This window comes from Podarcis pityusensis, assembly GCF_964106645.2.
Source record: "Podarcis pityusensis genome assembly, chromosome: 9".
In the NCBI taxonomy this organism is placed as follows: Eukaryota; Metazoa; Chordata; class Lepidosauria; order Squamata; family Lacertidae; genus Podarcis; species Podarcis pityusensis.
The window spans coordinates 67,551,448-67,566,172 of NC_138034.1; the positions used below are offsets into that span (position 1 = coordinate 67,551,448).

General features: G+C 48.0%; 1 protein-coding gene across 6 annotated transcripts in view; it reads right to left on the reverse strand.

Moving 5' to 3' along the window:
- Positions 1-14,725, reverse strand: part of SHROOM3 (shroom family member 3) — a 219,849-nt gene that overhangs the window by 81,435 nt on the left and 123,689 nt on the right. Inside the window, exon 1 of one of the 6 annotated variants that reach the window (XM_081020651.1) lies at positions 8,916-9,289. The exons of the other annotated variants lie outside the window; for them this stretch is intronic. The gene's annotated coding sequence lies outside the window, so the exon portion shown is untranslated. Of the gene's footprint in view, positions 1-8,915; positions 9,290-14,725 lie in introns of those variants that run through there. 6 annotated transcript variants of the gene reach the window in all.

Here is a 14,725-nt window from a genome sequence, read left to right on the forward strand (position 1 = left end):
GCGCCCTGGCGCAACGAACCACTAAGATCAATGGGAAAGACGGCTCTGTATATAAGGCGCCCACCCTTCTGTTAGTCTTCCCTTGTTGTGGGGAATACGCCTGCAAAGTAAGTTGGGCGTGGTAGTCGAGGACAGGGGAAGAGAAAGATCACACTTCTTGCTTGGCTTCTTTTCAAACTTTCTCATCCCTCATAGCTGCCAACTGCACTTAAAACCCTTCCCCCTCATTGCAACCTGCCAGCCAAATCCTATTAAGCAGCCATCACTGTCAGTGTTTATTTCTAGTAAAAGAGCAAGGCCAGTTTCTTAATAAAGTGAGAGGCAAAGCCTGCAAGGAGAGAAGAGAAGCAGGGTGGACACGAGGAAGATGACCAGGACTCATTAATTAGCAGCTGCCCTGCAAAACACTGACAGGAAGAAGACCCTAAACTCCGCTAAGCCACTTAAGATGTCAAAGCTCTTTGTAAACTACCTGGGCTGCTCTGCAGGTTGGATCCGGGTTTTATTTATTCGTTTTGCTAGATCAGGGCCCCAGTGAGATGGGGTAAGACTCCACCAAATCCAGATAACCAGTTCAGGACATGGGGTGGCTCCAGGCAGGCCTAGGGTAAAAAGTCCCAAAATATTGAGGTAGTGCAATACGTCTCAACTAGCAGGAGACAACAACCCGGGAAAACAAGATTGAGGCAAAAGCCAAAATCCCAGCAGAGCAAGACATAGTGAGCAGGGCAGGAAAGCAAAGGAACAAGCAGGAACAAACAGGTCTAAGGGGTTGGCCTGGGTTCCCCAAACCATGACTAAGCCGCATGAACCAGCGAGGGAAAATCGCAGCATCATGCTGCAAAGCCATGGTTTGCCTTAGTGGCAGTATTGTGCAAAGCAGGTCCATGAGCAGAAGCTTGTGTTTATCGCAATGGTGGGGGGGGGGGACCATAGCTGTCAACCATCCCTTATTTGGCAGGAAAGTCCCTTATCCCAGCGCCGTGTCCCGCTGCTGTCCCTTACTGATGATGTCCCTTAAATTTCCCGGGTTTCAAAGGAAGCAGCTCCTCTCCCTCCCTGCCTGCCGGCCAGGGAGGAGGGAGGCTCCAATTGTGTTGCTTGGCTGCGTTGCTCACCCAATAAGGAGTCTAAGAACGACTGGGGGGTGGAGCTTGCATGCCTTGTGCCGATCAAATCGGCCACGTTGCCTGGGGACTTGCCATTGCTCAGCGCTTCCCAGCGGAGAGATGACAGTGGTTTTCCTTGCTGCATCCCCTTTGCCGGGTTGCTGTGCTGTGGGAACCACTGCTTGAGGCTTCGTTTGGCTGCTGGCTGGGCTTTCTGCCTTTGGCTTGGAGGGGCTCAGAAGTTGAACATACCTGTGCTTGGGAAATCCCTTATTTTGGCTGCTGGCCCCTTATTTTCAAATCTGTAAGATGACAGCTATGGGGGTGGCATTCCTTTCTCTAGGCTACCCTTTCAGGGGCCACATGCAAGTGGAAGGCAGGGCCAGAGGCAAAAAGAAGGTGGAGCAATGAAGCAGCATTTTAGCTTTGTTCAGTAGGCTCAGTTCTACACATTACACAACCCCCTATCTACCCCCCACCCAGGCAAGCAAGAGGCATCACCAGAGTACTTGCAAAAACACTCATGGAGGGCGCAAAGGAAAGCTGGGGAAGATGTCTGGCTGTGGAGAACCCTGTTGGCCGGGTGAGCATGAGGATCCTCATCCTTGGTTTATTAGATTGCTTGAGAACTCGCAGGAACGAAGATGTTGGAGATATTCTTCAGAAGTCCAGACTATGGGGAGCCCAGAAAAATAATTAACAATTTGGAGTGTAATTTGGTTCTTTTTTATTTTAGCTTATTGTTTTTAATTGGATTATGATGTGGATATGTTGATTGGCTGTTTTTATTGGAAAATCAATAAAAAAGATTTTAAAAAAAGGATTGCTTGAGAACTCACAGTCCCTTCCAGTTTCTCAAAAGGGAACCTTTGCCAAGCTTTTGGAATCATCCAGATTATTTCGATTTAACCTAGTAGAAAATTGATAAATTAGTTCGAAGGAAGATTTTAAAGGTCTTTCATAATGCTGGGGTTTTTTTAAAATTCATGTGGGCTTTTTTGAGTATTTGTTCAGCTTTATTGTCAGTCACCCAGAAGCTGGGGTACACAGACATAAAATAAGAAATGAAAAACTTGACAGCTCTAGTTAAACTAGAGCGGGGAAGGAAAGACATATAATGTGTTGCTTTTGGGGTATTTGTTATTGAATTCATATCCTGTCCTTCCTCCCGAAGGAGCCCAGGGCAGCAAACACCATGACAATCAAGGAAAGACAAAGTTGCCAAAACAAAAATTGCTACTTCTCCTTATGCTATTGAAAAGCCAATTGCAGCATTTATGAGCACAATACCCTTCAGGTCTTTATAATGATACACAAGGCCCTCAATAACTTCAGGCAGCAGGTTATGTTCAAGTTTCATCAACCTACAATAAGGAAGGCTTAATCATAGAATCATAGAATCATAGAGTTGGAAGAGACCACAAGGGCCATCAAGTCCAACCCCCTGCCAAGCAGGAAACACCATCAGAGCACTCCTGACATATGGTTGTCAAGCCTCTGCTTAAAGACCTCCAAAGAAGGAGACTCCACCACACTCCTTGGCAGCAAATTCCACTGTCGAACAGCTCTTACTGTCAGGAAGTTCTTCCTAATGTTTAGGTGGAATCTTCTTTCTTGTAGTTTGGATCCATTGCTCCGTGTCCGCTTCTCTGGAGCAGCAGAAAACAACCTTTCTCCCTCCTCTATGTGACATCCTTTTATATATTTGAACATGGCTATCATATCACCCCTTAACCTCCTCTTCTCCAGGGCTAAACATGCCCAGCTCCCTTAGCCGTTCCTCATAAGGCATCGTTTCCAGGCCTTTGACCATTTTGGTTGCCCTCCTCTGGACACGTTCCAGTTTGTCAGTGTCCTTCTTGAACCTATATGCAATCTTACTAAGCTTCATCGGCTGCTTTGGGACATGCTTCCCAGTACAGTAATACCTTGGTTGTTGAACGGAATCCATTCCGGAAGTCCGTTCGACTTCTGAAAATGTTCAACAACCAAGGTGCAGCTTCCGATTGGCTGCAGGAACTCCCTGCACTCAATTGGAAGCCACGAAGCCCCGTCGGACATTCAGCTTCCAAAGAACGTCCACAAACCGGAACACTGACTTCCGGGTTTGCGGCGTTCAGGAGCCATAACGTTCAACTTGCAAGGCATTCAGCTTCCAAGGTATGACTATATATGTGTACAGCAGTGGTTCCCAACCTTTTTTTGGCCATGCCCCACCTAAGCATCTCTAAAATCCTGATGCCCCTTCCACAAGACATATAATTCTTATTATTCAAAAAGTGAACTCCTATTTTCGTGGAGGAAGCCTAAAAGGCCATGAACTTGGTCTAAACAAGTTTCCAAAGAACATGGCATCGATGAAAGTCTCTGTGTGTGTGTGTGTGTGTGTACGCACCGTATTTTTCCATGTATCGGATGAGGTTTTTTGACTCAAAAATCACGTCAAAAAACTGGGGTTGTCCAATACACGGATAGTGGCATGGGGGGGGGGAGAAGCTGTGCGCCACCAGCCAGTTCGTTGGCAGGAGCGCAACTCCCCCCAATGCCACTTCGCACGGCAGGTCTCCCTGGGTTGCTTCCCATGCGCGGCGGCGTCGGAGGAGGTTGTGCTCCCGGAGTGCAACCTCCCCCGATGCTGCTGCAAGCAGTGGGCGCTCTCTGGATTGTTTCCTGTGTGGCAGCGGCGGCATCAGAGCGCAATGGCTGGTGGGAGCACAAATTCCCCCAATGCCGCTGTGCGCAGGAAACGATCTCGGAAGTGTTTCCTGCCCCCAGCGGCATGGGGGGAGAGGCTCAACAACCTTGGGCCATCTCCCCTCATTTTCCTAAAATTGAGTCCCCCCAAAATGGGGGGGGGGGGTCTTATACACGGGGGCATCCTATAGACAGAAAAATATGATATATTTATACAGTGGTACCTCAGGTTAAGTACCGTATTTTTCGCTCTATAAGACGCACCAGACCGCAAGACGCACCTAGTTTTTGGAGGAGGAAAACAAGAAAAAAAATATTCTGAATCTCAGAAGCCAGAACAGCAAGAGGGATCGCCACGCAGTGAAAGCAGCGATCCCTCTTGCTGTTCTGGCTTCTGGGATAGCTGCACAGCCTGCATTCACTCCATAAGACGCACACACATTTCCCCTTACTTTTTAGGAGGGAAAAAGTGAGTCTTATAGAGCAAAAAATACGGTACTTAATTTGTTCCGGAGGTCCGTTCTTAACCTGAAACTGTTCTTAACCTGAAGCACCACTTTAGCTAATGGGGCCTCCCGCTGCCACCTCGCCACCAGAGCACGATTTCTGTTCTCATCCTGAAGCAAAGTTCTTAACCTGAAGCACTATTTCTGGGTTAGCGGAGTCTGTAACGTGAAGCCTATGTAACCTGAAGAGCATGTAACCTGAGGTACCACTGTATTTATATTCGGTATACGAGGCCCCTAGAACCATAAGGAATGCATAAAATTCACTGTTAATAACACATTCTCAAATTGCCCCCTTTAAAAATCAAATCCCCCCCCCCCGTGTGCCCCATGTTGGGAACCGTGGGTATAGAGGCTGATTTACAAATTTACAAATGCAGACACAAAATATAATGCACACATTCGGCATTTGGGAACTCTTTCCTGCCTTCCTTCCTAACCTGTTGAAGCACCTTCTCCTTCCTAGGCACCTTCCCACCTCCTGTCCCTGCCCCAAACATTAGCTGCAGCCTCCTCTTTGTGCTCCCAGAACCATGTTGTAGTCCATGATCTCCATCACCCTCCAAAAAATGCTTCTTTTCCTGGCGTAGCTAACCGCTTGGCACCCTCTGTAGGTTTGCTACTTGGGACAAACATCCCATCAGTCCAAACAGATTGGAGTGGCAACTCCCTCATTTCACACTCGCACACAAACACACTCCCCCTCTCTCTCCCCAGTGGGTTGAAATATTAGAAAATTTGTAGATTATGACAAGTGCTTACTGTAATCACGACACAGACATTTGCAACTAAGAGAGTCATCTAAATGAATCAAAAGGAGGAAATGTCAGGGGAAACAAAAGGAAAGGTATTCAATCACATCTGAGCAAAACTGTATCTCATTAGCCAGCCTTTCATGTGCAAATCCACTGGAAAGTATTTTAATTAAAAGCTTAATCTCGACATTCTTCCCCCGCACAGCCCTTGTTAAAACAATTGCAGGCCGTTGTATGCACACTGTGTGTGCGCGAACCCAGTGTGCGCCAAGGAAATCCAAAACCTATGTTTACATTTATTTAAATCGAACTAATTTGCCTAAATTGCATTAATTTGCTCTGCTAGCCAGGCTGGAGTTTGTGGAAAATCAGAATATTTGGCAAGAAGCAAGAAAGGAAGGGTGCAGGAACTCAGTGGTCGAGCGCATGCTCTGCATTTAGAAGGGTCTTGAGCTGGCTCCCCAACGCTGCCAGATAAACTGATGTCAAGTAGCAGCTGATGGCAAAGATGGCTGCCAGAGACCTTAAAGAAGTGGCTCTCAAAGGAAGTGGCAGGAGAGGATGGCAAGGGTGGCAGGAAGATTCAACGACAATCAAAGGAACCTTTAAACATTTCAGTAAAGTGTAGCACCAAAATAATGTTTAGTATCAAACACAGTGTCAAAATAATGTGTATATACAACCAGAAACAGTATCCATACTTCTCTTCAAGAGCATTGGCTGTTCTTCTACAGTTCTCCATGATACAGTGGTACCTCGGTTTTTGAGCATTTCGGAAGCCAAACGTTTCAGTTTTTGAATGCCGGAAACCCAGAAGTAAACGCTTCCATTTTCGAACGTGCCTCGGAAATCGAACTTCTGAGGCGGCTTCCTGTTTGAGTTTTCCGTACAGTCTGAGGCTTCGGTATTGAGTTTTTGGTTTTAAGACGTTTCGGAAGTTGAACAGTCTTCCGGAAGGGATTACGTTTGAAAACTGAGGTACCACTGTATATTGTTGTGAACAGAGATTTTCAATTGTGACAAACATGGAAGATCAGAAAAATGGCATAAACAGATTGAACAAGCTTGCAAACCAGGGTTGGAGATACAGTGGAACCTCGGGTTAAGTACTTAATTCGTTCCGGAGGTCTGTTCTTAACCTGAAACTGTTCTTAACCTGAAGCACCACTTTAGCTAATGGGGCCTCCTGCCGCCGCTGCTGCACAATTTCTGTTCTCATCAAGAAGCAAAGTTCTTAACCCGAGGTACTATTTCTGGGTTAGTGGAGTCCGTAACCTGAAGCGTATGTAACCTGAAGCATATGTAACCCAAGGTACCACTGTACTCGTTTGGCCCTAGAGCCACATCCCCTTCTCAATGAGCTTCCAAAGTGGGCTGGGCCATTGGCAAAAGTGGGCAGAGCAACCAATATAAACATTATCTTTGTCCAGCGGGCTTCTACACACACACACACACACACACACACACCTGTCTCTAGCCTCCATCCAGACAAGCAAGTCCTTATAACTTCAAGGACACATGGAATCATAGAATCCAGCCAAATCCGTGGGCTGCAAAGCAAACCAGAGAATGGTGTGGCCTAAGGGAATGTTCCAAGGGCCAGGCAGAGAGGCATGGAGGGCCACATTCAGATCCCAGTTCTGGGGTTCTCCCCCCCCAACACCTGTTGTAAAGCTTTCAGTAGGCAGATGACACATTAATTGCAACTCAGAAGCGGCATTGTTTGCACTGATTGCCAAATGCTAACAAACGAGTGAAATCTCAGACTATTTTGTTGGAAACTGAATTGTCTAATCATGGAGAGTTCTCAGGCTTAATTCAGAGGTGGACAACCTGTAGGCTGAAGGCTGTATGCTGTGTTCAGGCTATTTAGGGTGGATGGCAAGGGTGAGAGACCAGGAAAGGGGGGCGGTGGAAGCAGAGAGATGTTCTAACATGGACAGTAAAAACAACATAGAACTTCCTATTGGGAAGAAATCTCTTTAAATCAATCCCAAAACACTTTGATACACTCCCATTACAAACTGTCAGACTGTTGAACTTGGAACTGGGAGATCAGACTTCACATTAGCTACTCAGCCACAAATTCACTAGATGGGTTTTGGCCAAAACAAAGCCTCAGTTTCCCACCTGTAAAATGTAACCAGTGACCTATTTTGAGAAATGGACAAAATCAGGCTAATAAAGCATTTCAGCAATATGCACATTTTAGCAAACTTCAAGAGGTTCAGTGAGTTGGGGGAGGTGGCGCTGTGCTTGCTGCTGCAATTCTAATCAAGTCTATTCATGAATAAACTACATTGTATTCAATGGGTCTTACTCCAAGGAACGTGGAGTTTGGAGGACTGCATAACTCTTTCTTATCTGAATCCGTGTGATTTGTAAGTGCCTCACTTTGCGCGGGTTGGGATTCTTCATCCCCTGGACAGCCTTGCGAGGTAGATCAGGCTGAGATCTACTGCTATGAACAGAAATTTCAACCAGTCTCCCACATCAAAGCCCACCACTCTAAGTGAGAGTACGGTATCTTTCCTCTTTTTTCTTTTACAGTCTCCTTGTGCTTTCCTGTGGTTTTCCCTACAGTGATCTAGGCAGATAGCACCACAGACCTCACTCTGTGTAACGGTCAGTCCCACACACACCTCCTATTATCCAGGCCCTCCCCCAAACATGAGGGTTGGACTAGGTGACTCACAGGGTCCCATTCAACTCTACAGTTCTATGCACTGCCTCTGCCACTTGCTGCAGGCATGCTAGCCACTGCATCACTAACAAAACTCCTTCCTAACCCACATCCCCCACCCTTGAAAATGATCTCCTGGCCTCTCTTGCAGAAATGAAGCCTCGTTGCCCTTTTAGCAGCAGCAGAATGACTACCCGTAGCTAATTAAATGCATTCCTCCTGCCTTTTTTTTTTTTTAATGCTGTCCTTATTGCATCAGTTGCAAATGCACTGCAAAAAAAAAGAAATGGGGTATGGTATACATTCAATCTGTGTCCTCTAATTAAATATACACCTTTAAAAACCAATAATTAAAAGGTCATTTGTCAACTTGACCCACATTTACATTAGCAGGGTGGGCAGTTTGATTTGCTCCCCCCCCAAAAAAAAGGGTACTTTGATGAAGCCTCCAAGAGAAATCCGATAGAATTTCACTCTCATCTGCTAGCAATTCACCGGCGTTGGAAACTCTAAGGACTTCTACAGGTTTATATGTCTGATTTATTATCCCTGCACATGAAAGCAAAGAAGCCATGCCCGCAAGACGCTACGGGTATGATGAATCACTCAGCCGAGCAAGGTGCATTCCTCTCCCTCGCTCACGGTGGCGAAAGAAAAAGTGTTTCTTGGAAAGTATTTATACCAGAGATATTTTTTTTAAAAAAAACCCAAAAATGCAAAATACACACGTGCGCACAAACACAACTAAAATGCCCCAAATCCTTCCCTTTGCCACGCATTGCATTCTAAATCCTGTTCAAATGAGAGAGGGGCGCCGCCCCCCCCCCCATTTTTTAAAAATGAAAGGAATGCGGGAAGAAAGAAGGAAAAGCGAAAGTTGAAAAGGAGGGAAGGAAGAAACTGTGCTGAGAGAGAGAGAGGAACGGGGGGAGCGTGAAGAGGGGGAGGCAGAAAAGATGGGCGAGAAGGTGAAGAAGCGAGGGAGAAAAAGAGTGAAAGAGGAAGGGACCCGCGCGAAGGGAAAGGAGGAGCAATGGAGAGAGGGAAGCGGCTTTTTCCTCCTCCTCCTCCTCCTCCTCTCCGTCTCTGCCTCCCCTCCTCCAGCTCCAGCGGGAGCCGCGTCCCTAACCAGCCCAGCCCCGGCGGCGGCGCCGCCGCAGCCACTTACCGCTCCTGCCGGCCGCGGCCCGTCGGCGTGCCCGGCCCCGAGGGCTGCACATGGGCCGCCTCCTGTCAGCAGCCGCCCAAGTTCAACGGCTTCCCCGGCATCACCCCGCGAAGAGGAAGAGACAGAGGAGCCCCCGGCGCCTGCAACAATAGCCGGCGCAGCGCCTCAGCAGCTCCCGGGTCGGCGCGCCCTCGGAGCGCGCAGCAGACGCCGCCGCCGCATCGCTTCTTCTGGCCGGGCTGCAGCGGCAGCAGGAGCCGCGGCAAGGGGAGGGGGCTTGGCGGCAGGAGGCGGAGAGAGAAGGCGGAGGGTCTCGGCGCCGCAGAGCCAGGCCTTGCCCCCGGGGAGGGACGGAGGGGAAGGAGGGCGGACCTCGGCTCGCGCCCTCGACGGGTCTGCGGGGAGAGGAGGCAACTCGAGCGCGCGGCTGCTCGGCTCGGCCAGTCCTCCCTCCCTCCCTCCTCCCAGGTAATCCCTCCTCGGGCGGTAATCCCGTCCCGATTGGCTCCCGCCGGCCGGATTTGCATCTCAATGCCCCCCCACCCCGCCCTCCAAGTTGGCGAAGGGATCTGGAGTCCGGGCAGAGGAGGGGGAGAAGCGCGGCTGCGGGCACGCTGCGCAAAAGCGCGCCGATCCTCCGCCACGTGGGTCAGGGTTAGTGGTGGGTTTGTTGGGGGGGGGGATCGGGGGCGCGCCAGAAATGCCCTGTGAGGATCGGAGCGCAACACACGCGGGAAGGATTCGAGGAGGGAACGCGCATGTGGGAACGGAGTTTCAGTTGCACGTGTTTCCCAGCAAGCGAGGCTGGGCGGTGTCACCCGTGGCGCAGCGGGTAGGCTCGTCCGCCGCCAGACACGTACGTGGGATAAGGAGCAGCAGGCGGCAAAACGGAACGCGTGACTTATCTCCTGGTTTCTCCTGACAGGAGATCGTGACAAGACACGTGAATACACCTTGCACCTTGGCAGCCTGCACAACAGCGGGGCAAGGCAGGAACTGCGCGGGTTGTCCCTAGAGGGAGATCAGAGCCTTGAAGAAGCAAACAACCTGGAGGAACTTGTGGCCATATTTACACCATACATTTCAAGCACTAAGATGCCACTTTAAACAGTCATGGCTTCCGCCAAAAAATTATGTGAGCTGCAGTTGAAGGGTGCTGAGCAGTGCTTAGAAAGAAAAGATGCTGGTACTCCCTGTGAAATTCTTAGAGTAAGGGCCGCACTTTTAAAATTTGGGGGGGGGGGGGAGGTTGCAGTACTGTGTACCCTTGAGTACCCCCAGGGGCAAAAGCACTGGTGCCGAGAAGAAGAGGAGGTTAAGGGGTGATATGATAGCCATGTTCAAATATATAAAAGGATGTCACATAGAGGAGGGAGAAAGGTTGTTTTCTGCTGCTCCAGAGAAGCGGACACGGAGCAATGGATCCAAACTACAAGAAAGAAGATTCCACCTAAACATTAGGAAGAACTTCCTGACAGTAAGAGCTGTTCGACAGTGGAATTTGCTGCCAAGGAGTGTGGTGGAGTCTCCTTCTTTGGAGGTCTTTAAGCAGAGGCTTGACAACCATATGTCAGGAGTGCTCTGATGGTGTTTCCTGCTTGGCAGGGGGTTGGACTTGATGGCCCTTGTGGTCTCTTCCAACTCTATGATTCTAGGAGTTTGGTTTTGATATCCCACTTTATCACTACCCAAAGGAGTCTCAGAGCAACTAACAATCTCCTTTCCCTTCCTCCCCCACAAGAAACACTCTGTGAGGTGAGTGAGGCTGAGAGACTTCAGAGAAGTGTGAGTGGCCCAAGGTCACCCAACAGCTGCATGTGGAGGAGCAGAGACGTGAACCCGGTTCACCAGATTATGAGTCCACCGCTCTTAACCACTACACCACACTGGCTCTACGAATTGTTAGAAGACACCTGATTTCCTCTCCCAGAGCTACAATTGTGAAGAATAATGGTCAAACCACTCCAAGAATTGCAGCTCTGTGTGAGGAATAGGGGTCTTTAAAAGCTCTCAGCACCCTTAACCAACTACATCTCCCAGGAATCTTTCGGGAAAACCGTAACTGTTTCAAGTGGTATAGTGTTTTAACTGTGGTATGAATGGGGCCTTGATAACAAGCTCTCACTTCCTTGACGTAACTTGCACGATAACAGCAGGATGGTGTATTTCACCAGGATATGCAGGGTGACAACATAAGAAAAGTTTTGCTGGATCGAATCAAAGGCCTGTGTCGTCCAGCCTTCTGTTCCTGCAATGGCCAACCAGATAGCCATGGGAAACCCACAAGCAGTACTCTCTCATCTGTAATCCCCAACAACTGGTATTCGGAGACCTCTGATAAAATAACCATCGTGACTAGGAGTCATTGATCAGCCTTATCCCCCCATGAATTTGTCTAACCCCTTTTATAGTCCTCCAAAGTATAGATGGTGATATAGGGACATGGGTGGCGCTGTGGGTTAAACCACAGAGCCTAGGACTTGCCGATCAGAGGGTCGGCTGTTCGAATCCCCACGATGGGGTGAGCTCCCGTTGCTCTGTCCCTGCTCCTGCCAACCCAGCAGTTCGAAAGCACGAAGTACAAGTAGATAAATAGGTATCTCACTGGCGGGAAGGTAAACGGCGTTTCCGTGCGCTGCTCTGGTTCGCCAGAAGCGGCTTAGTCATGCTGGCCACATGACCCAGAAGCTGTACGCCGGCTCCCTCGGCTAGTAAAGCGAGATGAGCGCTGCAGCTTCAGAGTCATCCGCAACTGGACCTAATAGTCAGGGGTACCTTTACCTTTACTAAAGTGGTGGTATAGAATGGCATAATTTAACCATGTGTTTTGTGAATACTTCCTTTTGTCTGCCCTAACCCTTCTATAACTCATATTCATTGGATGGCCCTGGTCCTGTCCTGTCCCCCATCTACTTCCCCCACCCCCTATGCTTACATGATACACCTCTTATCATTCCTACAGATCGTCACAAGTTTCGCTCTGTTTCTTGCTTTTCCAGCCTTAAATTCAGTTCTCCGTGTTACAGCATAAGATTTTTTCTAATGTCCTCATGAAAGTTCATCATTTTAAGGCGAATCACTCCCAATCACATCTGCATGCAATTTTCCTTGGTACTCTTAAGTGCAAACTCAGTCAAATTTCTCCTCCATCCCTCTTCATGCCTCCCTTTGCCTTTTCTCCAAACTCAAAAGCCCCATGTGCTGCAACCTCACAGCAGGGGTGTCGATCAGCCCCCTTGAACATTTGGTTGTCCTTTTCCGCACCTTTTCCCAGTTCCACAATATCATTGGGAAGTGCTACAGTTAGAACTATGCACACTATTCCAAGTGTGGAAGCACCCCAAATTTATACAAATGCATGGAGATATTGGCAGGTTTATTTTGGTCCGTTTCTTAATTATCCCCAACATGGAGCTTGCCTTGTTTGCAGCAGCCAAACATTGAGTGACTGCCGTCTGATTACCAGCCCCAAAAGTTCCTACCCCAATAAATCTGCATGTTTCTAATGCGCCACAAAACACTTTGGCTGCGATCCAGCACTTTTAAACACCATTAATTTCAATACGGAGCGTTTTAAGCATATGCTTAATGATTCTGTTGAAAACCAGTGGTATCTTTACTGCTCACATCCTTTACCATTTTAGTCACAGCATTACACCAGCTTACTATAGTAAGAATGAGGACTGCTGGGGTAGCTCAGTTGGTAGAGCACAATACTGTTAATCTCAGGGCTGTAGGTTTGAGCCCCACACTAGGCAAAAGGGCTAGGATGACCCCTGTGAATCTATGAATTTTTCAAGGATCAATGCAGCTGATCTGAGATCTAAGGATGAAGGTCGGTCTACAAATTTAATAAATAACAATATCTACAATCTCCCTTGGGTGCAGATGGCAATTATCCAGGGGAACATTAATTTATCCTGATGGAGTATCTCCACCCCTATCATTCAGCCCTGGCAATGAGGTCCAGCTCCGAGGGCCTTCTGCTGGTTCCCTCATTGCAAGGTTACAGGGAACCAGGCAGAGGGCCTTCTCAGTAGTGGCGCCCACCCTGTGGAATGCCCTCCCATCAAATGCCAACAAAATACGCAACTATCAGACTTTTAGAAGACATCTGGAGACAGCCCTGTTAGACGGGTGGCATATAAATAATAAATTATTATTATAAAGTAAATACTGTAAAAATAAAAAAGCAATGTGTAATGTATGCAAGTCAGGAAAAAAAGCTTTTTTCAGCAGCAAAAATCAGTTTGTCTGCCTGCCTTAATTTTTAAACACTGACTTAGCATTCGGGCTCGACAAGTGCTACAAGTTTTCACTGAATCAGCACAGGGTAGGGGAGTGGAAAACAAACTTGCTATAATATTATGGTGAGTTTTAGCTTTTGGTACAGCAATTGCTCCCCTGAATTCTCCTGCAAAAGTTGAGCTCGAAGTAGAGTAAGCCGTAATCCCAAAACACAGAACAGGAAGAACCTGTCTCCCTCCAGATGTTGCTGGACTCCAGCTCCCATTGTCCCCAACCAGAGCGGGATTTACGTATAAGCTAAACAAGCTATAGCTTAGGGGCCCACTCTCTTGGGGGCCCCAAAAAATTTAAGGGGAGAAAAACCCGGATGTACATTTCCAAAATATAAGATAAAAAACAAATAAAATAAAACCTACATACAGCAACAGTGTTTTGTGTTGTGTAGGCTCCTATGATGTAAGTAATGGGGCCCCATGCATATATTCAACACCAAAAACAGCAACAATTTGTTGTTGACAAAGGACAGCTGGACATATAAAGGGCCCCATTACCTTCAGTAGCTTAGGGCCTCATCAAACCTAAATCCAGCCCTGTCCCCAACCACTGGCCCTGCTGGCTGGGGCTGATGGGAGCAAATGAGGGCCATTGGTTCCACACCCCTAATGTAGAGGCCTCAGTCCTCAGCTTTCCCCAAAGGACACATGTTTCTGTGTTAAAAACTTCAGCTACTTTTTCAACTTCCAAAAGGTATCTTTTGAAATTGGGGTGGGTGTGCGTGTAAATCCTTATGCCTATCTTCCAAGCCAGCCAGGGCCACACAGATGCAACCCAGCAGGTCAACTGGAGCATTGATTATTGGAGGTAAAAAGTTCACCGCTCGTAAAAAGCTCATGTTGCAGCAAATGGGAATTATCATCTCCCCTCTTTGCCTTGCTCTAATAATAACAAGCGAATGGCAAAGCCTGGCATCCGAAAGCCATTCCTCTTGTGCAGCAACCAAATGGTTGATTGGAAATAGGAGTCTCCAGGTGCATCATTCCCCCAAAGAACAAACAAAAGACAGGGCAGGGCTGATAAAGGGACCCCGCTCTTGAGCTCTGTGTTCTGGGTAGTAGTATCTCTCTGAGGCCATGCGTAGGCTCTGCTTCCCTGGGTTGATAGAGGATGCTCAGGATCAGTCTAAGATGTTTCTCTGCCTGAGGCAAAGGACATGATGGCACCCCATACACAGAAGCCAGCCAAATCTTCAGCAGTTGCAGCAGCATTCGCGGGTAGAGGGCAGGACCCTTGGTACACACAGCTCTCTTCTCTAATACCTTGCTACTGTTTGCTAACCACTAGCAATGACAAACCTAGACAGCATCTTAAAAAGCAGAGACATCACCTTGCCAACGAAGGTCCGTATAGTTCAAGCTATGGTTTTCCCAGTAGTGATGTATGGAAGTGAGAGCTGGACCATAAAGAAGGCTGATCGCCGAAGAATTGATGCTTTTGAATTTTGGTGCTGGAGGAGACTCTTGAGAGTCCCATGGACTGCAAGAAGATCAAACCTATCCATCTGA